This window comes from Falco naumanni, chromosome 2 (assembly GCF_017639655.2).
Source record: "Falco naumanni isolate bFalNau1 chromosome 2, bFalNau1.pat, whole genome shotgun sequence".
NCBI lineage: Eukaryota > Metazoa > Chordata > Aves > Falconiformes > Falconidae > Falco > Falco naumanni.
Window position 1 is genome coordinate 31,861,096 of NC_054055.1, and position 21,768 is coordinate 31,882,863.

The following is a 21,768-nucleotide window of genomic DNA, read 5'->3' on the forward strand; positions in this document are numbered from 1 at the left end:
ACCAACGTATTTTGCCTTGTTTCTACTGCTAATTTTCTTTACTCTGCACAACAAAAATCAGCTGAAAAGTTTCATTTTTGCTTTTAGTTGGTTTCACTTTCTCGTTGCCTGGAAGCAACAAAAAGTTTCTGTTTAGGTTAAAAACAGTCTTGGTTAATACTCGGGAAAGGAGGAATCGGGCACGAATCTCGCTGAACGAATGCCCCTGCTAGCACTCGGCAAGACGATTACGGTGTTTTTGGGAAGATTTTTTGTTATCTAAATACAGAAACACAGGCTCAATCCCTTCAGCTGGGAGTTCCGAGGGAGCCTTTACAGTTTAGCAGAAGGAGAACAACAACAAGAAAAAGAAAGAGGTGTTGAAAGCCACCACTTCCTTCTCCTCCCCGCCTGTCACCGCCGGCTCAGCTGTTCTGGTCGCGCTTCGCAGCTGCTTCTCCCCAAACAACCGCCCTCCTTACGCGGCCGCCGCGTACAGCCCTGCCCCGCGGAGCCCCCCTGACAGCGGCAGGATTCCGCCGCCCCGGCCGGCAGAGGCATCTCCGAGCGGCGGGGAAGCCCGCGAAGGCAGACAGAAAGTTTCTTCAGCGGGGCTCCGGCCGGCGGCGCCGGCTCCCCGGCCCTCCTCGGGCAAGCGGGGGCAGAGGCGCGGGCAATGCCGTCTCCTCAGGGGTCGGGCTGCCCGCGCTGCGCCCGGCACCGGGGGCAGGTAGAGGCGCTGCCCCCCTCCCTCGCAGCCCTCTCCCCACCCGGCTGAGGGGAAAGGGGCGGTTTAGCTGGCCGCCTCGGGGCGGCGAGCGCGCCTACTCACCGCCATGGCCCCGCCGGCTCTCCCGGCTAACGGTTCGGTCTCCGCCACCGGCGGGCAGCGGCACCAGGGCGGGGAGCTGAGGGGAGTTCCCGATGGCGCAGCTCGGGCAGGGGCGGCGCCGCGCCGGCCGCTTCCCCCACCCCCTTACCCGCCCACTCGAGGTACCTGCGCTTCGGCCGCCGCCCCTCCGCCGCCTTTTCCTCCCCTCCTCGCACCTGTCACTGTCTCCCGCGGCCGCCACCGCTGCTGCTGCTGCTACTACTATTGCCGCCACACTCGCCTCGCCGCCTCAACAATCCCCACCACCTCGCCCGCCGGCGCGCAGCCGCCATCTTTGTGGAGGGCTGGGAGGGGCCGCGAGGGGGCAGTTGCCGGCGGCGCGCCGGGCGCCTGCGCGGAAGCCTCCGTGCGGGGGGGGGGGGGTCCGCCGGCTGGAGGGGCGTGGTCAGGCTTGTGGGCGTGGCTGGTGACACGAGGCGGGGCCTGCGGGGAGGGCGGTGCTGGAGCCGTGCGGGGGCGGAGCCTGGGGGGCGGCTGGGGCCTGGGCCTGGCCTTGGCCCTGGGCTGGGCTTTGGCCTGGGGTCGGAGCGTGGCCTTGTCCCTGGGGTCTGGGGTCTGGGCTTGGCCCAGGGCCGGGTCCCGGGCTGGGCCCTTGCTGGGTAGAGTGAAGGGTAGGAAGGGCTGCCCCTTCCCTATACACTGAGACAACCATTAACACAGCAAAAGTCAAAGGGCTTTCAGGCCACCTGCCCTGAGGCCGAGCAGAGCCCCAGGAGTGTGTCCATGACTGAGCACCTGAGGCGTCCCCTGCCTGCTGCCCAAGCATGTAGTGTCCAATATCTGAGGGGGGAGGGGAAGGAATGTGCTTTTCCAGGGGCTTATGCAGGGAGGAACCATCTTCCCTCAACACCTGCAATGTTCAGCTGATGTCCTGAATACTAATTTGCAATTATCCTTTGCTTAATGTTTGTCCTTTCAACCATTATGGACCAGATTTATTTTACTACAGTCTTTGGCTTAATGACCTTCTGCAGCAGTGGACTGAACAGAATGAGGTGTGTATAAAGTGGTTTTGTTAATTTGCCTTAAAGTTCTCTGTTATTAAGATAATAAGGTGCTATTCCTCTTGCATTTCAGCAGTGTTTGTATCGTTCTTACAGCTCAACAGCGGGCAGAAGGTAGCTCCTACCAACAGAGGATGCACCAACCGATGTTTTGCCATCCCGGTTGCTAGCTATAGGCCCCCTTTCCAAAACTCATAATTTCACTGGTGAATAGCATTCTAGGCTATGATATGTCAGATCTCAAAAACTAGAGAGACATGGGCCTGATCAATATTTGGATGAGCTACCTCGTTAGGGACTGCGGAAAGTGCTGCTGGTGATTCATTCAGTGGCATTCGTCTGTCTATGAGTCAGGGCTGAACAAATGCCACTGCACAGCATTTGTGGGTTGTACCATCCATGGGCATAAAACTGGAGATCTTTGCCAATTGCAGCTGTTAGGAGATCACTGATTTTCCTACCTCGCTCCAGTGTCAATTCAGGTTTTGAGAATTAGCCAGGCGTCCTGGTGGAATATAGCAAAGGATTTCAGCCGTTGCTTTTGTCAGGCACCACTCAGTGGTGGTGGGGTCAGGAATGGCAACGGCAGCAGTGGCCGTGGAGATTGTTGTAGGCAGCCCCACATCCTAGCTTTGTGTCAGACCATACAGTTATGTATTGGTGCATGTACTGATTGTACATGCCCTTTTGCCTGAGAGTCCTTCATGCCTTCTTCTGACTTCTCAGGGATGCTGCTCCCTCACAGCCCTTGCAGGTGAAATTAAGAAATCTGTGTAATGTCTTGGGTGTGTGGGTGCAGACGTATAGCTGGGACAGGGAAAAGATGCGAGTGTTTAGGGCTCTTCTCCCCATACAAACACTGGTCCTAGTGGTGTGTAAGTTTGTATTGCATGACACAGTCCTTCACCTGCTTCCTTCCTTTTTAGGTCATAGATCTATAAATAATTGTATATAAAATTCCATTTTCTGCTGGAAACCCAATTAAAGTCACCTGGAAATCATTCTGAATATTAAAAGTGGGTGGAAGGCATGGGGGAACCAATATAGTGACCTCTTTATCTCCTTTTAGGGGCTCATGTGTATAAACAGATTTTTCTAAAAAAAAACTAAACTAGATTGAAGTTATTTACTAGTCTAAATTGCCTGTACAGATCTCAGCTACTTCTAGATGACTGACCAAATGCTCTTGCTTTCATCCATTGCAGAACTTCACAGAAGGACTCATGGAGAGAGAATTTCTTTACGGTATCATACCAGATATACATCCAAGTGCTAATGGTAAACATTTAGGAAATTGATATTGTAGCTACACCCAGTAGAGGAGGAGTGAGGAGAGAAATCCATCAGGGGAATGTTTTGCAGACTACCCTCTTAAGTCATAGTTTTGACTGTATAGTAATACTCCCCTTACTGTGGCTCTCATTTGTTCATTCAAACAAAGGTACTGTCTCCAGAGAACTGTGAAGAACTGGTGTTATAACAGTCATCATTTCATGTTTGCATTGAGTTGTATTTACTCAGCAAAGTATGTAGCCACGTAGTGCTGGGATCAGAACTGGGCAACTCATGCTACTTTTAAAATCTACATCAATTGATCCAATTATCTGATTCTCTCCATCCTTACAAGATGCCCTAGACCTGGAAACATTCAAGGTCAGGTTGGATGGGGCTCTGAGCAACCTGATCTAGCCGAAGACATCCCTGCCTGTTGCAGGACTAGATGACATTTAAAGATCCCTTCCAACCCAAACCATTCTATGAACCATTCTGTGATGAAAAGGGGAAAACTTCTAGTTCTAAAGTTAAAATAACATGGCTTAAGTTGGAAAGTGCAGCAAGTCTACACACAGCAGCACCCTCCTCCACAGTGATTGACCTGTTTTTACACCTCAGCTGAATTTGTAGGTCGCCTGTAGTACCTGTGCCAGAAGGGAGAATAGAGACTACTCTTGGTAGTCGTGACACAGAGCTCCCCAAACCTGTAAGGGCATTAGTCGCCAAATGCTTGCTGATCAGCAGACCCACAGTCAAACTTTACAGTGTCTTGTGTACCACCAAGAAACATATTTATCATTCAAAAATCATCTGGAAACTCTACTGGGAACATTCACCATGGTCTCACACACCACAGGGACAGCAGTTTGGACTACGGACTATGAAAGCCATAAGGTCAGTAGCACCACTGTCTTCTACCAGAAAAGTAGCATCTGTGTAATACAAAACGATTAGAGAAATTATGTTTTATTTATTTTCTAAATCAGGTAACTAATGCATGGATATAGTTCCCCTAAAATAAACAAGCTTTAAAATCATAGTAGCTTTACGATGAGTGAGGTTTCATTTTGATGTATTGGTAAAAAATTACAGAAAACTTAATTATAAAAAAATTGACTTACTGATTCCTCTATGTCATTTCAAGTATACTGTGTCTTCACTTGAGCTGCATAACACTCACCATATTTGTCCAGATTGCTTTCAAAGAGTCTGCCAATCAGTATAAATTATTTGCTGGTTTCTGGTTTGTATGAAAGGAGTTGAACTCTAAGAATCCCCGTGTAATATCAAAATGATGTATCAAAATCAAAGTTTGATGAGAATGATTTAAAGCTAGACATGCTTCATTTCAACAGTAAAATACATGTTTCTGGGGAAAAAGGAGCCTGAGATTTAATTGATATGATCAGCTGTGTTTTTACAGAATTTGGAAAACTAGTGGAACTCAAAACACATTGAGCAATGACATATAATAAAATATTAATCATGTCTACAACTATTTTTTGACACTTTTTAAAGAATAAATATTGTATGATATATTCTACCATTTCCTCAAAATGCTGTTGGACACCTTAAATAGACACAAATCCACAACTCTGGCTTTTTTCCCTGCTTTTCAGGACACAGATGATGAAGTAAATCATTCTCTGACAGGCTTAAACCAGCGGAAATTTTAAAATGATGGTACCAAAATGAATGGAAGGATTAAATGGATAAAAATGCTAATCCCATCAGAGACAACAAAATTCAATCATTCAGTTCCTGCATTACGGTAGTAATTCTAACACAGTATCAGGAATTTGAGGGAAATTGCAGTTTGTTGAATTCAGAGGAGAGCTGGAATCTGTCATTTCCTGCTTTCTGATTCGTCTCATTTTCTGGAAGAAATTCCACCCATTTCAACTGAATTACTTACAGAACTGGGTGTTGCTTAACAAGAACAGGCATGGCAGATTGCTCACGTAATATGTTCAGGTGCTAAACCAAACCAGACTCTATAAGAAATATTAATTAGTTAAAAATTTTCAAACTTGGTGCCAAGATTTAGACTTCAAAAACAGTACCTGGAACTGAGCTGACAGAGCAGTCTAATTATGTGGCATTTAATTTATGATATGTTTATTTGCCAACTGAAAAAACAAAATAGAGTCAGGGATTACATGCACGGGAAGAGGAACTACATGGTTTAGACCCCAAGTTCATTTATCTTACATTATTAAAATGAAAAAAAAAACCAAAACCCAAACCCAAAAGAAAGAATGTCACAAACCTACATGTTATAATGTTACTTTTCAAACTCAAGTCAAAAAACCAAAATAGAAATGGTGAAAAATGCCCAACAATGATGTTCACCTTGACATTCTTGCAAATGATCATTTTATACCTTGCAAATCTGTATTTGTCGAAATCAGTCACTAGTTGGACTGTGATTTTTCCCATTATGAATTAAAGCTGTGATTTCCTATTATCTACTGCCTTGAAACAATACTTAAAGCAGTGGTTGTAGGCATCAACAAAGCAATATTTATTGGCAGCCTCATCACTTCTAAACCACACTGTGTTTGTTTTGGCTTTGTAAGCCGAGATATCTCTGAACTGTCTATAGTGATCTCCTAGTTAACAGTTGGCTTGCAAAAGACAAAACTGAGTAATCAGTTAGCCCTGGTTGGAATCAAAATGTTTACCAGGAGCATACTTTGAATTTGTGCTTCTGCTTGGAGTTTGTTTGAAATGATTTTGTAGCCTTCCTTTTCAAAACATGGTGAAAAGTTAAGACATTAAAAGACCAATTGTATGGAAAAAGAAAGACTTAGAAAATCAATGTGTGAAATTTAAGTGACTAGGTTACTGTTCCACATTTATTTAGGAGCTTTTCCCTTCCTAAATATTCATGAATATCATACCCAAGTTTAGATTTTTCCAGGAGATTTGCTCTCAGGGTAAATGGTAGCTTTCATCTGATGGGCCACTGAGAGTCAAGTGTGAATTTTCTGGAAGATTGACTTTCTTTTGGTGAAAAAGCTGTACCTGGCAGAGTTTAGAATGGAGTAACCATGCTTAGGACTTTTTGACCTAGTTGAGTAGCAAGGAAGTTACCTGTCCTATTTGAGCAGCTCTGACTCTAACTTGAGGAGTTTTGAGACACACAAGATTTCCATTATCTCATCCTGAAATGCCGGGCTTGGGGTTTCTGCTATGACTCTTTTTTTTCCAGCCCTTTGAAATACCAGGCTCATGTTGTGCTTGCAAACAAAGAAGTTGAAGAAAGTTTTCATCAACCTCTTCACATAAGGGTGTATTTCAAGCTTGTTCAGTAAAAAGGCCTCGCAGTGCAAGTCCTTGTCTGGCAAGATAACAGCCGGAGTTCAATGTGCTTATGGAATACTAATTAGTAGTTTCATTCAGATTTTCCTGTTTTCTTCTTTTCTTTTGGATTATTTTCTTCTCCCCCACCCCACCCCCCCCACCCCCCCACCCTCCCGAAGACTGAATATTTAGCATGTTGCCAACATTCTCTGTGGTTTTCTGGAAGAATTTAACTGCTTCGCAGTGGCTTGGAGAAAGCTGGTTCCTCTCATATTTATTTCAAATCTTTTTCTTCCAAATGAAGTATCCAGACGATGTGAAAGCATCATCTGTGTGTTTAGACAAATATTGTTTGCACCTAAAAACTCCACGACAGTGGAAATCAAGTATACTTCCCTAGCTTCAGAATAATGGAGCCATTGAAAAATCTTCAAACCAGGATGAGCACAAAGAACAGTCTTGTTTTCTGAAGTTCTGTGCAGGAAAAAGCTCAAGTCATGGTTGATGAGGTGTCTCAGAAATGTTAACAGTGTCAAGCAACTGGCAATTGGTTCCTGTGGCAGGAAATAGCAGAGGCAGCTCAGTGCTACAAGCAGTAGAAGCTGTCCTTATTGTTGTTGGAATTGTAGTTTCCTCCTTTTTAATCATCATGTGTTGTAAGTGAATTTGTTTTAGCCCCTGGAGAATACACATTTTGCTTTTATGTGGTCTCTGCTCATTTGGTAAGAATGGTACTGGCTAATGTACACACAACTCTTGGGCAAACTGAAATATTTAGCTGGTCACTTGGTTTATGCAATTGCCTTTGTTGCAGAAAAGTTTGGAACATGGCAGGATGAAGAAAGGGAATAACCTATGTCATGAAAGGCTATTAAAAACAAAGGCACCACCTCTGGCTTAGGAGTCTCTGAGCCACGAATTGCTGAGGGCTGGGAAAATATTCAGGAGAAGTATTACCATGCAGTTGCCCATTGCATTGCTCTTGACCATTGCTGGAGACAGGAAGGCGGGCTTTTACACTATGCCTGTTCTCATCTACATCTGCTTTTATATTTTGTCTGTGCAAAAATATTGTAACAAAGAATAGGCTATAAAGAAATTAAATTATGTTGTGTTAGTCTGTAAGGAAAAACTACCCTTTTAAAATCAAAGGCCCCAGCCAAGGTTTTGTGCAGTTCTGTATGACATAGTTGATACAGTTGGTAATGAGCATTAGTATATGTGAGGCATGACCACAAAACGTAAGTACCTGCTACAGTCTTAGATTCGTGCCAGGAAAAATTGCTTAATGAAGTGAAATCCTTTTGTTTTCCTTGAAGCATCTCTTTGGTTCTAGCTGATTCTGTTTTAACACTGAAAGCTGTTTAATCCTGCTTTCATTTTCTCCAGGTAACCTGTAATCTTTCCACACACTTCAAGCAGAGATGGTAGGTAGTTAAACCTTGTGCGTGGCTGATTCTGAATACTACTGCAGATACTTCTGTGCAACTCAGGACACAACTGACTGTGGAAGGGAGCAGCTTCTGTTTATTTTTGCATGTTCCTAGGAAGAAATATACAACTGACAAGTGTTCCCTAATAAAGTATTAAAAATAAGAAACATAAAGGAATAAAAAGAAATAGTCCAAGCTTCTATTTAATATTTTTTAACTCAAGTATTCTTTGAATCCAAGCAATGGATATGTTGTGTGATCATAACTCAAGCAGATTTCTTGTATGCTGACCTTCCAAATGATAGCAGTCTTGCATTACCTGGAAGGATCTATTTTTGGAAATGAGGGTCACACAGCTTGAAATGATGATGGTGTAAAAAGAGAAAATGGTATTTCTTCTGCATGGTCTTTGGACTTCTAGGAATCACCCCTCATTTGTTCTAGGGCAGATGAGCACCACTCCAAAGGCCCTGGCAAGTGAGAAGAGTCCAGAGACACAATCTACAAGGAACAGCAATCATCTTTTACATGTTTTCTCCATGAGTGGTTTTTTTGTTTTTTTTTCTATGGTAAGTACTTCAATGAGCATTTGTTAAAATATGGATGTAGGAACTTCAAAAATATAGAAACTTCATTATTATTATAATGCCTCTTAAGTAATGCTCCCCGCCCTCCCTCTGGTTTTCATCATAGTTTAAGTTTTAAGTTTTAAGTTTTAAGTTTTAAGTTTTAAGTTTTAAGTTTTAAGTTTTAAATGTAAGTCCATGTTCTTCATACCAGTAACTGATGTGGAGCATCAATGTCACACTTAAAATGAAAAAGAAAAAAAAAAGATAGTTTGCTTCAGACTTCTTTTCATGTAGTATTTTGGGGTTTTCATCTTGCTGAGGGTATTAAGGCATGGTCCTTACTACAGAAGCTTTATTCTGGAGTGAGCAATTTGTTTCATGCAAAATTTGAGATGTCTGGGGAAATGTTAATTTTGGGTTTCCTGGTAGAAGGTGTGAGATTTATGTGGATTTTCCCCATTTCAGATTTTAGTCACATCATGGCCTGTCATCGTAGACTTGGTTAACTCTTTCTCCTCCTTTCCTCTAGGATATTGGGTCTTCAGTCTCAGATCAGTCATGGATCCTTTCATTTTGGTATCATTTTTTGTACCTTTGGTATAGACACTATTCTTACATTTTATTTTCAGTGTGGTGCAGCCCACTTCATTTTTTTCCTATTCCATGGTTTTTTTTTTTCCCTCTGACTTTAAATGAGAAAAGGTAGAGACCAAGTCCACCCAAGCTGGCTAGTGTCAGACATAAAAGTCTCTTACAGTCTTTCTTTCCACTGGTACTTACTGACTGAAGTTATAGAATGATGCAACGTATGAATCTTTTTTTGTTGCCTTCTATGTATCTGTAGAGATTCAGCTCCTCTGGGACCTTCACTTGTTTCAGTCTTCAACTTAAGATTATTTTCTTTAATTTCTTTCTGCTGCTGGCACAATGGCACGTTCATTAACCACTTCAACCCAAGGTGCTTGGAAGAAAGTGTCTTTATCTGGTGACACAGATCCAATAGCTTTTGCCTAACAGAATATGTGCTTTTACAGAGCTCTTCCCCTGGATATTTTTGTGTGTCTGGACAGAGAGCCCTCTGAAAGGTATAACTGACTGCTATAGGGAGAACGGTTTGGCTGCAAGATAAGGAAAGCAGTCTAGACAGATCTGTCTCAGCACACATGATAAGATTGTTCTGCCTATCTGAAGTTCTGTTCCAATCGTTTAGTCCATGTTTAGATTTTTAGTGATGACACGCTATTTCTTCAAGGATTTTTATGAGGAGCAGTCAGACTCCTCTAGCCTCACAACCTCCTACAAACTATAGTTTGTTTGGAATTTTAGGTCCTGTACTCAGGGCTGCTAGCCTCACTAAAGATGTTTTCTTTCAGTGGAGGAAGGTTTTATGTATTCCTTCTAAAGAATTTTGCTGTGCAATAGCTGAAGAATTTATGTTTATTCTAGTATCGGGTGTTTTGACATTTCAGGCTGCAGGGGCATTTGATGCAAGGTGTGTGACAAAAAGATGTGGGGCTATGTCAGGAATACTAAAGTCTATGATGTTATGATACGATGTTGTTGCAGAATCAATCAGTGCCTCTCTTGGGTTAGATTTGTGCATACCATGAGAGTAACCCCCAAATATCCACAAGACTAGACTTGTGGGCTGTTAGACAGAGAACCTGTCATATAGTCTTACACACACCTCTTAGACCACTTTTTCACTTTTCCAGGCACATTTTTGTTGCCTGCAGACAGTCTGCCAAGGAGTCTTTTTTTAGTGCAAGGGGAGAATATGTCCAGCAGCATTTTAGAAAACCTTGTTGGAAAGTGATAGAGTCACCGTGTTGAACTCTGATCCCCTCTGAAATAAGAATACAGCAGAAAAAGTTCTAGAGGAAGCAACAAAAATAGGCTGCAGTGTGAGGCAGAGACAGAAAGGTCAGGCTGTTGGATGCTGTGAAGAAACAAACAAGGTATGATGCGGTAGGTATATGCAAACTCTTCCTTAGGTTCTGCAAAAGCATGAGCTCAAGGGAGTTTCTGGTGAGGTTAAAATGGCAATACACCTCAAACGGATTAAATGTGTCTCTCCAAAAAGCACAGAGACTTTCAGAACTCATTACTCAAGCAAATGTTTAGGAGGAGTCAAAAAAGAATTTCTGCTGATACCTTAAATAGAAAATAGCATGCAAGAGGTTATAAAAATTCATGTTTCAGGATGAAAGTCAGCCACTTCCTATTTAGGGTCAGGAAGACACTTCCCCTGGAGGTACACTATTAAGGATTGTCTACTACAGGATTTTTTTGCTTTATATCTCAGTCCAAATACTTTCAGCGACAGTGTTTTGCTAGATGAACCACTGTTTGGTAACTGCAGGTCTACTCTGTTCTAAATTTAAACCACCTTTTCAAATGTCTCAGACCATGCTGTCCTAAAACTATTATTTTTTTTTGGTCATATATGAGCATAAGAAATAAGAGGAAATAATTTCCCTGCTGATCTGAATACATATCTATTAACTTATTTAATCAGAGCTTTGTGTGTAGAGGAGACAGTTTTCTATAGTTTTTTTCCCTAAAATACTGTAGGCTAAATCCTGTCCACCCTGGATAACAAAAGCCAAATTGAAGGAACGGTCCTAAATTTAGTACCAGTGTATTGGTACAACATTTGAGAGCAATGAAACACTCCTATGTTTTTGCTGTGGTACTTATCTCATGAGTGAGCAACTGACTCACCTTCCTGTCTGCCCTGACTTGGGGAGATAGAAAGTGGATGGGACATTGTCAGAATGGACAACAGCAAGTGAACACCTCCTGATAACCCATGAATAGGGCATCAAGCAGCCATCAGTGCAGAAAGTGGAAAAACACAATTAATCCTCTAAGTATGAGAAAACCTGCTGTCTTTTTCCACAAAATATCCTCAACTGACTAAAAATTGCTTCAGCTGGTTTTTAAACGGTAAAATATTTAGTGCAGTCTTTCAGAGATATTAACTCCTGATCTGCTTTAAGGGGTAAATATGAGGGCTATGTTGTGCACCCTCTCTGAAACACTGGGAAGAATCTTGTTCACAAGGAAAGCATCCTCTTTTCCTTGATCCTCTGTATCAGATGATTCTTATTTGCCACCACTATGTTAGCAATAGCACATACATTTTGGGCTGCATGGCAAAGCTTGAGTCATGAAAGTTGAGGTATGTGGTAAGAAAAGGCTTTGGTACACCCATAAAGCTGTGTCTCTGGGTGGTAAAAGTATATGGGATTTTATCTCTTATTTTATTAGGCAGATTAATTACAGGGTTGTAGCTATCACCCCACAGTTAAATCACAGGAGTCTTATTTTTTACTCTCTTGCTCAGTCCTCTCCATACTTAAATCTCTCTCAGAGTGGATTTATTTTCCACATGAAACATTAAAATGAACTCTCCTGAACCATTATGCTGCTTGGAGAAGTAGCATCTCTTTAAAAATATAGATATATTCCTATGGGTTTATGCAGTCAATAACTCAAAATAGCTTGTGTTTACCACAGCACAGCTATTGTGGACTCAGTCATTCCCACAGAGGGTCTTTGTTACGTTTGAAAAATACGGATTTTGAAATCAAAGGATCTGGTTCTTATTTACATGACTGTGCCAAGAGGCCTTACAGTGGTTGCAAATGACATTGCACAGACCTCCCGGTCTCAAGTGCTGAGGCATGAAACTTTCACAACATCACCCTGCTCAGGCTTCCCGCAGTGCAAGACCCTTCCTCTGGCTCGGGCACAGCAGAGCCCTGGGGTCCATTGCCCAGGGTGCTGGGTGGAACCCACCCATGGTCTATGGGCCCTCTTATGAAACATCTCAGCTAGTTTCTCCCGATAGCATCATGTGTATTTCTTTACATTTTTAATATTGTCTCACCTCCTTGTTACTATCTGATTGACTTTTCTTGGCAGTGTCTGGGTTTGTCATGATTTCGTATATGGATATGCATTTGTATTATTTTGGCTCAAAATGCTGAATCAAATTACCTTTTTTCACACTCAGAGAAGAAGTTGCTTACCCAGTTTGTATGCATTGGGTTCCCACTCATTTCCAAGCGATGTCTCTTCAGTGTGGAGCAGCACTTCTCCAAAAAGTGTGAGCCAGGTCATTAGCTGCAACAGCAATTTTCATTTCTCAGTGGGGGTGTTCACTGCTCCAGCCATAACTTACAAGTAGAGATGCCTCTCATCTGCAGCCCCCCGGAACAGGAGTTTTCATCCTATACCTCTGATACCTACTTAAGACTACTTGAGATGAATTAATTCTGAGAAGGGCATAGATATCATTAAATAAACGCTTTTAGGCCATTTGCCCACATGCTAACATGATGTGTTGTGGAGTGTTGCCTGCTTGTATCCCAGCATTTGCCACCTAACTGTTGGTATATCAAGATACATCCCCAAAATGCCTGACTGACTTTAAAGAGGACTTAAAATGCCCAGCTGCTTTGTGGAACAGCAGCCAGATGATTTGCAATCAGATTAATTGCAATTGAAATGGTGACAGGTACATAACATCACACAGAGACCACAAGGCCTGCCTGCACTTGGGGCCTTCTTCCTCTGCTTTGGAGGATGCAAGCGCACACGAATATCCCTGGAGACCAAAAGAAATCTTTTGGTTTCATGTATTAGGTATTCCTTGTTATAAAAGAAATAAATAAACACATTTCATAGAATAAATTATTTAATCTGGCTTTCAGCTTGATATCTGTTTATATGGTGACAATTTCCTTCTCCACTGTATTCTCTTTCAGCTGTAATATTTTCTTCACTTTGCAGCCAACTTATTGAAGTCATTTGCCACAGAAGGTTTTGAAACATTATTTATGGCTCCAGTCTGTCACCCACAGACAGTATTCTGAGATGATGTAATACAGCTGTACATACCATTTCTGTATTTTTCTTTGCTTTTTTAGTTTTTTCTATACTTTGTCCTTTAAAAAAATTTACAAAAGATAATATTTTATCTTGTGTTAGAATTCTGTAGGAAGATACGTAAAAGCTAATAGAAATTATCTTTTCTGTTCCATTTCTGAAGTTTTTAGATTAATTCCTATAGTGCAAAAGTGCTAATGTTCTGATCAATTCAGCTGAGTGTATCAGCAAACTCCAGACTTCTTTGTCTTTGTTATATCTGGATTTGGGATTTCAAAATGCTTTTGAGACTATTTTCATTGTTAGGAAGGGAAGTGGTATTTTTTTAGAATCCTTCAATGAAAGATTTCACAGTTAGCATGACATATGAGACTCATTTCCTCATTTGTTACTATTTTAAACGTATACTTATCCTCCCACTGTTCCTGAAAAAGTTCTGTTTCTTGTAAATTTTCCACCCAAAAAACCCTACAAAAACTAAAGTAGGTCCTTAACCTGGGAAACAGTGGCCAGTCCCTTTGAATAATGAATAGGAACGGTTGATGCCTCTGAAGGTCACCTCTCCATGGATGTTTTGATAGGGCTCCCTTTGACAATGCTGTGCTTATTGTACACACCAGCCAGGCACTCCAGGTTTCCTTACAGTCAGTGGAGAGGAATGGGCACTTCATCGCATTTCATCCACATTGAAGACAGAGGTATAAAAGATGTGGATGGGTTGCACTCTAACTGTAAAAGGAAAGTCAAGAGTCCTCTGCCTATGAGTTTCTCTCATTCCCTGATCCTGAAGTCAATCCCTGCCCAGTTCCTGGCATAGCTCAAAACCCCTCAGAGCTGTGATACCTGCCTACAGTTTTGGTACAGCATCCAGAAGTGACTGGGGTGCGATGCCCAGACATTGTACTTGGTGGGAATAGACAAGGAGTCGTTACAAAGATGCATTCACTGGGTTCATGGCTTCCTCCCTCACCCCAAGCTTTGCACCACAGGTATGCTGAAATGTAGAGACAATCTTGCACTTAGATGATTTGTAAATGCTTGCATGCATTACACTGGTTGGAAACAGAGTGTATTTCATCCCACCCGCCTCTGCTTTTTCATGTCAGTGCATTTGTGTGATCTCTTGGACTTCGGAGATTTGCATATGTAAAAACTTGTACCCTGAGTTTAGTCATTCTTATAAAACTGTCAGCAGTCACAGTATATGAAGAATAAGAAGTAATGAAGTAATGAAGAATAAGAATACTGATTTGCAGAGTGCTATTTAATGCAAACTTGCCAAGTGTATCTTCCTTTAGAGATCTAATAAAGACCAAAGTTGTTTGTGATGACCATATAATTAAAAGGGAAATGTTCTCTTCTCTCATGGTCACTGATGTATTGATATGATCAGTTGTGGTAAATTAAGTTGCATCTGAAAATTTATTTCCTTCATCATGTTTGCTAGGAGACCAGCACAGAGCTTTTTAAATATGTTTCCTCATTTTAACTTTAACTGAGTTCTTTTGATTTCTATTACCTGTGGTTTGTAAAATCATTCTGGTTAGGGTTTTTTATTTGCTTTGAATCTCTGATATGCTCCTAACCTGAATTAAATGCACAGCATTTTATTCATCTTACTTTATATGTAAATCATTGTTTTCTCCAATTGTCCTTTTAGGGAAGTATCAGGAAAAGAATGTTTAACCTCTGTAGAAAACCATCTCCTAAACAGAGAACTAATTTCTGTCTTGCAGACAAAATAACTACTCTCCAGTTGCTTTAGTGCAAATGTAGTTATACAGTCCTTCTAGCAATTTTTTGCTGACAAAATCATACGTAAAATAGTGGGTTTGGTTCGAGGAATTTCTAAAATAGGACAGTGATGTTTTTCTTTCTCCTTCACAGCTTTTATGGGGGAAAATTTCTCCCAGCAAGGAAAAAAAAAATCAAAATTTTGATGGCTTTTCTATATTTTTTCAAGCAATGCTTCTGCTCATAGTCTCCCATATTGATTTTTCAGTCCAGACTCTCTCAGTGATAAATATACTTGATAGAGTTATTTGGCTAAAATATAGCAATTAATAGGCAAGATGTTCTTAAGATTTAGCAATTGGTTAATTAAATACAATTGTCCACTAGTTAAGTCATAAATGATATTACTATAAACTCAATTTTTTCTAATTTATCTTTCCCTTGTTGTATCTGAGTGCTTAATTAAAGCAGTCCAGTCTGGTTTGGGTGTAAACAGGAGATACAGACAAGTTATGAGGAATGCACAAGTTCAGGCTAAGCTCAGCTGCACCATGTTGATTGCATAGAGTATGGTCAAGGCTTCCTGGTGATTCTCCTGTCTTACTGCAAAGAGAAAGATTTGGGGATTTTTCAGACCTTGTACTTTGCTGGTCTGTAGGAGAGCTGCTAAACATGTGAATGGAAGCATCAATACTGACAACAGTTTTGGCTTTAGCTATAAAACGGTCTTGCGTCTTTAAAATAATTTTTCAGCGCTGGTGGTTTAGGGCAGTCAGGTTGTCAGGTTATTGGTGTTGCAGAGACTTCCTCTCCAGGCAAGAAATTAGAGGCAGAGAGAAGAGAGGCAGAGAACCTGAGTGTGGACATCTGAACAAGATCTTCATCTTCCTATACAATTAGTGAAGGAGAACATGCCTGAGTACTAGTTCCTTACTCTGAGTTGTCCTTGGGAGTGACTTTCCCCTTTCTATTGACTGCCAAGGGAGCCAGGGAGGCTGGTTTTCTAATTTAGGCACCAAAGCCAGGTACCAAAAATTGGAAAGACAGGAATGGTGACACAGTAATGGGTTTGTTCTTGTGAATTTGCCTGTGAGATGTGCTGGTCAGTAAATACTTACTGGCAGTGGTGTTGATGAGAAATCGTCAAGCTTTGAGCAGGAAATTGGAGCTGACATCTCAGGCCTACCAAACTCTCAGATGCTGAATTCATGGGAATTGGTATTTCACCCCTGTGGGTGAAATGCAGCAAGATATACACCCATCCCCATGGTAGCTTTTATGATCAGGTGCTCTCTGCCAGCACTTTGGACCCTATAGGGAAAAGATGCTCTGATCCACAAATTGAGTTTACCCAACTTGCCTAGAAGGAGGTTGCTTATCTCCATTACTGTAGGGAAGCACAGAGGTGGATGGAAGACATTACTAAGAAATGAACATGGAAAGCAATTTTCCATTTTCATTTTCAAATCTATATGACAATGATACTCTTAATTGAAAGCTGTGTTTTCCTGCAAAAGAAAAAGAAAGCCTGTCTTTTCTACCCTGCAAAGTTCATTGTGGTTGCTAGAGAAAACAGTCTTTGAAGACTTTAATGACTATTAAAGTCTGCATTTACTGAGAGTTTCCCCTAAATCTCTCACAATAAAGTTAAATGGTGGTCTGTGTAACTGATTACTATTAGCTATTGCTGGACATATCCTGATATTTTACTTAAGATCAGAGGTCACACACATGGGTTTACCAGAATTTTCAACTCGGAGGAAGAAAGTTTGCCAAGGGGTTTGGCTACATCTGAGGGCACGTCTGGGCTGTTCATGGTGCTAAAAATCCCTGCCTTAGGTCTGTGTAGCTGGGTACATGCACGGGGACCAGTGCGATGCCAAGAGGAGACATTAGCTTGAGGCCCAGAACCTGCAGTGCTACCTCCAAAGTGTCTTGCGCATTTTTTGGAACCAGTGTTGCAGGTGCATCTACCCTGTTCCTTGCTCCAGATCTGGTGTTTTCAGGATTGCTTCGGTGATCCCAGCACCAGAAACCCCTATGCATGTAGCCACATTGTGCAGAAATATTATCCCCAGGTTTTTAATGTGAAAACATTGGGTAGGAGCTAACAGAAAGTGGCTCACCAGGTTCAAAATGATGCCTTGTTCCTTAAGAGTTGGAAACAAATTGTAATGGAGTTACCCAGCAACTTAAACATTGCCACTTGGCATAAGGGAACTTGCTTACAGATCTTGCCAGAGTGGGTAAAGAAAGAATAAGACAGCTGGCATAAAAAGGTACACAGCAGATGGTCTACAAACTCCCCTGAACCTTTACTCCAGTCACTCTCTAATCCTACTGCAGCTGCTGAACCCTGACTGCCTGTAAAAACAAATACATCTGAGGAAGAGGGATCAGCTACTGAGAGAGACTTTCTTTCCCTAATTCTGCATTTGTACCTGCCAGTGCTGTTTTGGCTGTCCTAGCAAGGTGAGATCAAAGCAGCATCTTCCCTATATCCAGGAGAGATTAGCTGCTGGGGGTATGTGTTTTTTTAAAGTAATTTTTTCCCTGAAGATGACTTGTATGAGTCAGCCAGACCCAGAAAAGGGAGAGTGCGTGGGTACGAGAGGTTTGCACAAGATTATTACACTCTCTCAATATTCTGTGTTTCTTGTCATCTGTCTGTAGTTTCAGAGAATCCAAAAGTTAACCTTGGACAGGAAGCAAAGCACAGCTCTTAAATGCTTATTTTTCTGGTGTCTTTTTTTTTTTTTTTTCTTGTTCTGAGGTGCTTTTCTGGAAATATAATTAAATGACTGGCTAAAAAAACTGTGTGAGACATGATTCATACCGGGAGGATAGCTTGAGCCCCTCCCTCGGAGCACCCTGTGCAGAAGTGCTGTGTTTGGCTTGTCTTGCAGGGCAACAGGGACGGGCGTTTTCATCTTCTTTCTGGTGAAAACCCACCATGTTGTTACCATATTGTAGGGAGGGGTGGCTGTGTGGTTTGCTCAGGAGTCTTTAGGAAGGCTTTAAATAATATTAATTATTATTTAAAGGTGGCCACTGGGAACATGATGATCAGCAGCTTCTAAAAGGAGGAGACAGGTGGAGATACCATTAGGTTACTGACAAGACCAGTGTAGGTAGAAAGGGAAAAGTAAAGTTGCAGTAGAGACACAGTGGAGTTTCCCGAAGGGGAAAGACCTCCGGAATGTCTTAGCAACTTCACTTACAATTTAGAAGTAATTCAGTGGCAAAAGAATAATGTCAAGCTGCCAATACCAACAGGTGGGATGAAGGACAGGTTCTTCCCTGCACCATTGTCCAAGGAGGAGGAAAGAGGAAAAAGCTTCAAACTCTCAGGCAGTTACTTAGGGACATGGTGAATGCCAGGGAAAATGAACTGGGAAGTGATAGTGGAGAAATGGTCTGGAGTATGGAGTGATGGGGAAGCCATGTGAAAGAAAAAAAGTTTGGAGCACAAAAAGAGACAGAAGACACAGGTGAGAAAATATGGGAGGATGGGAGAGGTAGGGAAAGGGACTTAAGATGTGGTTACTTATTTTCAAAGAGGGAGAAGAGAAGAAAGGATAAGAGCAAAAATGGAAGCAGTGAAGAAAGAGGCTAAAACCAGAAACAGAGTTAGAAGAAGAGGGATTTTCTAAGAAAAGTAGGGTTGAAGAAATGTTCTTGGAGATCAAAAAGTAAGTAAATTTAGTAAAGTATTAAAAAGAAAAATGAGAGAGTGAAAAAAAAGTTGCAGAAAGAAGAATTAGTAAGTAAAGGAGAGTAAACAAGAAAAGGAGAACACAGTCAAGGGAAATAATTTTTATGCCCTAGCAAGCTTGATTCTGACCTATTTTGCTATAAAATATCTTTAATATTTATTGGACAGACAGTACCAGGGGAACTTTGAGGGGACTGGGGAAACTAATCTGCCTGACCCTAGAAGTCAGTGGTGCTGGCTGAAGCTCTGCAGCAGGAAGGGGAGATGCTGGCTCTGAATTGGCAGTCCCAGCAGCTAAGCCTCACTGACCTTTGCAAGCTTCTCTCTGCCAGCACAGGGGCCAGGTTTCAGGTTTTAAGGTACAAAAACACTTTCTGAAACCACAACTACAAGAGAAACGCAGTGAAGTCAAATCACTGCCTGGGCTACATACATTGTTTGCCAAAGTAGGATGAAGTCAATAGGCTTACCAGGATGGTATGTACTGGCCACAGAGAAGGAAAAAGAAGGGTAAAAGTAAAGAATAATATAATAATTTAAATGGAAAGGGACCTCTGCACACCTCCAAAACACAATCAGTGCTCCAACCCCAGATGCCTTGGTGATGCTCTGCAGGACTTGCTCCAGCGTATCAGTGTCTGTCTTGTACTGGTGAGACTGAAGTCACTCACAGTACCCCACATGAGGTTTTGCAGCAGAGACACAGGCTTTGCAGCTTATGTGTGTAAGAGGATAAAAGAACCCTGAAGGTTACCAAGACAGTGCAGATGTCCAAAAATCTCTGTAGCTACTTTGTTATTAAACTTTCAAATTCTAGGCATTTCCATTTTAGCGTAACTGCATTCAGTGTTGTAACTCCAGTCCAAGAAAAACTCTTCTGGTCTAAAAGCATGCAGTTTAACAATGATGCCCACTTAAGAAGTAATTTCTTTCATTTGGTATTTAACTGCTTCCTTTTTTTCAGATTCCAGAGGGCTGTGCGGAGGGAAAGGAAGTTTTGCCTGTCACGTGGCTAATATTGTGGAGATTGAAAATAGCAAAGTATACCAGCCAAATTTGGCATTACCCTGTGCTCAAGTAAGCTGCTGCTTACCTACTCTTCTACTATGAAATAATGCAGTTTAGTATTATATATTTATGATTCACCTGCTTTTGATCAAACAAAATCCTGTCACTTGAGGCAAGAGAAAGGTCTATTAAACACAGACACCAGGTGACTTAGGATATTTGTTGTTTTTGAGGATAATGTTAGAGCATGAAACCAAAACTTGGTTCAGAGGCTGCCCTGAGGACTTTTGAGGTTACATTTTTTTAAAAAGCAGCCAATAACCCTCACCTCCAGAATGACAAAACTAATTTCACTGACTCATATTTCCAATAACAGTCACATCATTGTTTTGAAAACAAGCAAACCCAATGACCAAATCCAAACAATTTCATTGAATGGAGTGGCAGTGAGAGGCTGAGCTTTTATTTTACCTACTAGCTCTATAGTGACAGTCAGATGTACCTGGAGGGGCACTTCAGAGGGCAGGAGAATGCATGTGGAATAAAATTGTGGTAGGTGCTACCTTACGAAATGAGTATCCATATACCCTTAAGCAAACCCTGCTGTTATCACAGGGAACTTTTGCCACGCATTACCCAATGCATACCATTTCCATTCCAAATACCCATTACATAAATATTTGTCATCCTTGCTTGTTTTGCTACGAGCTGTGTAAGCTCTTTAAGGCTGTACCTCGTGATCTGGACACTGGGTTCATTTAGTCATGTTTGGTTCCACTTCTCTACGACTTCTTCCGTGAGTTTTGACTGTTAAATTACTGGAGTTTCTCTGTACTTCAGCTCACAGCTCATAAAATAGGAGCCAGGGCTCTTGCTGGCCAAAGATAAAGCCCTTAACTCTTATCAGGGTCTTCCATACCCAGGTAACAAGGCTGTGCCCAGAGGATTTAGCAGGACCACTAGATTAAAGAGCTGATATATTGTGTAAGGCCAGACACAGCCCTCTCTGACTGGGGATGTCCCTTTAACAAGGCACACACATATCCGCCAAGCAATGAGAAAATGCATCTTCAGTTTCTCTCTATGAAAATATTTACATGCATTTATCAGGCTGTCTCTCAAAAAGTTATAGAAATAGCCACTCTCTATGTCTCCTGTGGTCCAGTAAATACTTTTCTGAACACTATAAAATGCTCCCAATAGAAATGTTGCAAGGTAGATACAGGGCAAGGTAGGTATGAGATTGCACCCAATTTTTTACATAGTCCAGTGTACCTAAAAGATCATTATTAACCAAAGAAAAAGATGAGATTTACTACAGGCAGATCAGTAGATGTGGTGTTGGCATATACACCTAAGGATGAGCCGCTACATCACAGGAAAACCTCTTTGTAAACTGGTCCTGTTAGTATGTTTTTCTCTTGGCCTTGTAGGAACTGAATAATAACCTGTCTTACAGAAAGGATGCTGTGAAGATACAGGTTTTTTAACCACCTTCACTAATGAATACAGAAGATAAGATGCTATCTCACACCCACCATCAGTGTAGCAGAAATCAATGAGCTTACATTTCTTCACTGTGGTATCTGCTAGCACCAAAACAGGACACAATTGTTACCTTCTTCTGAGTTGACATCAGTGTGGACATTTTCACAGCGACATTCCTTGAGGAGCAGAGAGATGATTCTCAGGGTATTGATGTCTTTGTCATCATTTTTCTTTGCTTACAGATTTTTCTTTGAATTTGGAGTTCACAAAGTGAGGGACAAGAAGCACCACTGACACATGGGGAGAGCAAAGGCACTTTTTCAGCCAGGGTCTTTCTCAAGATATTTTAAGATCAAGATATTTTCAGTACATGGCAAAATAATTGGAGGTGACGTTTTTCCTTTTTAGAAATTTTCAATAGGGCCTATTTCCATAGTGATTACTTTTAGAACTGAGCCAATTCCACACA

At 41.6% G+C, this 21,768-nt stretch overlaps 1 protein-coding gene across 4 annotated transcripts in view; it reads right to left on the reverse strand.

The window, feature by feature from the left end:
* The window catches only part of FNDC3A (fibronectin type III domain containing 3A), a 127,031-nt gene extending 125,858 nt beyond the window's left edge, over positions 1-1,173 (reverse strand). For 2 of the 4 annotated variants that reach the window (XM_040583837.1, XM_040583834.1), the window contains exon 1: positions 977-1,173. The gene's annotated coding sequence lies outside the window, so the exon portion shown is untranslated. Of the gene's footprint in view, positions 1-811; positions 925-976 lie in introns of those variants that run through there. The other 2 variants (XM_040583836.1, XM_040583835.1) reach the window with 2 other exon arrangements.
* Between the last annotated feature and the right edge of the window lie 20,595 nt (positions 1,174-21,768).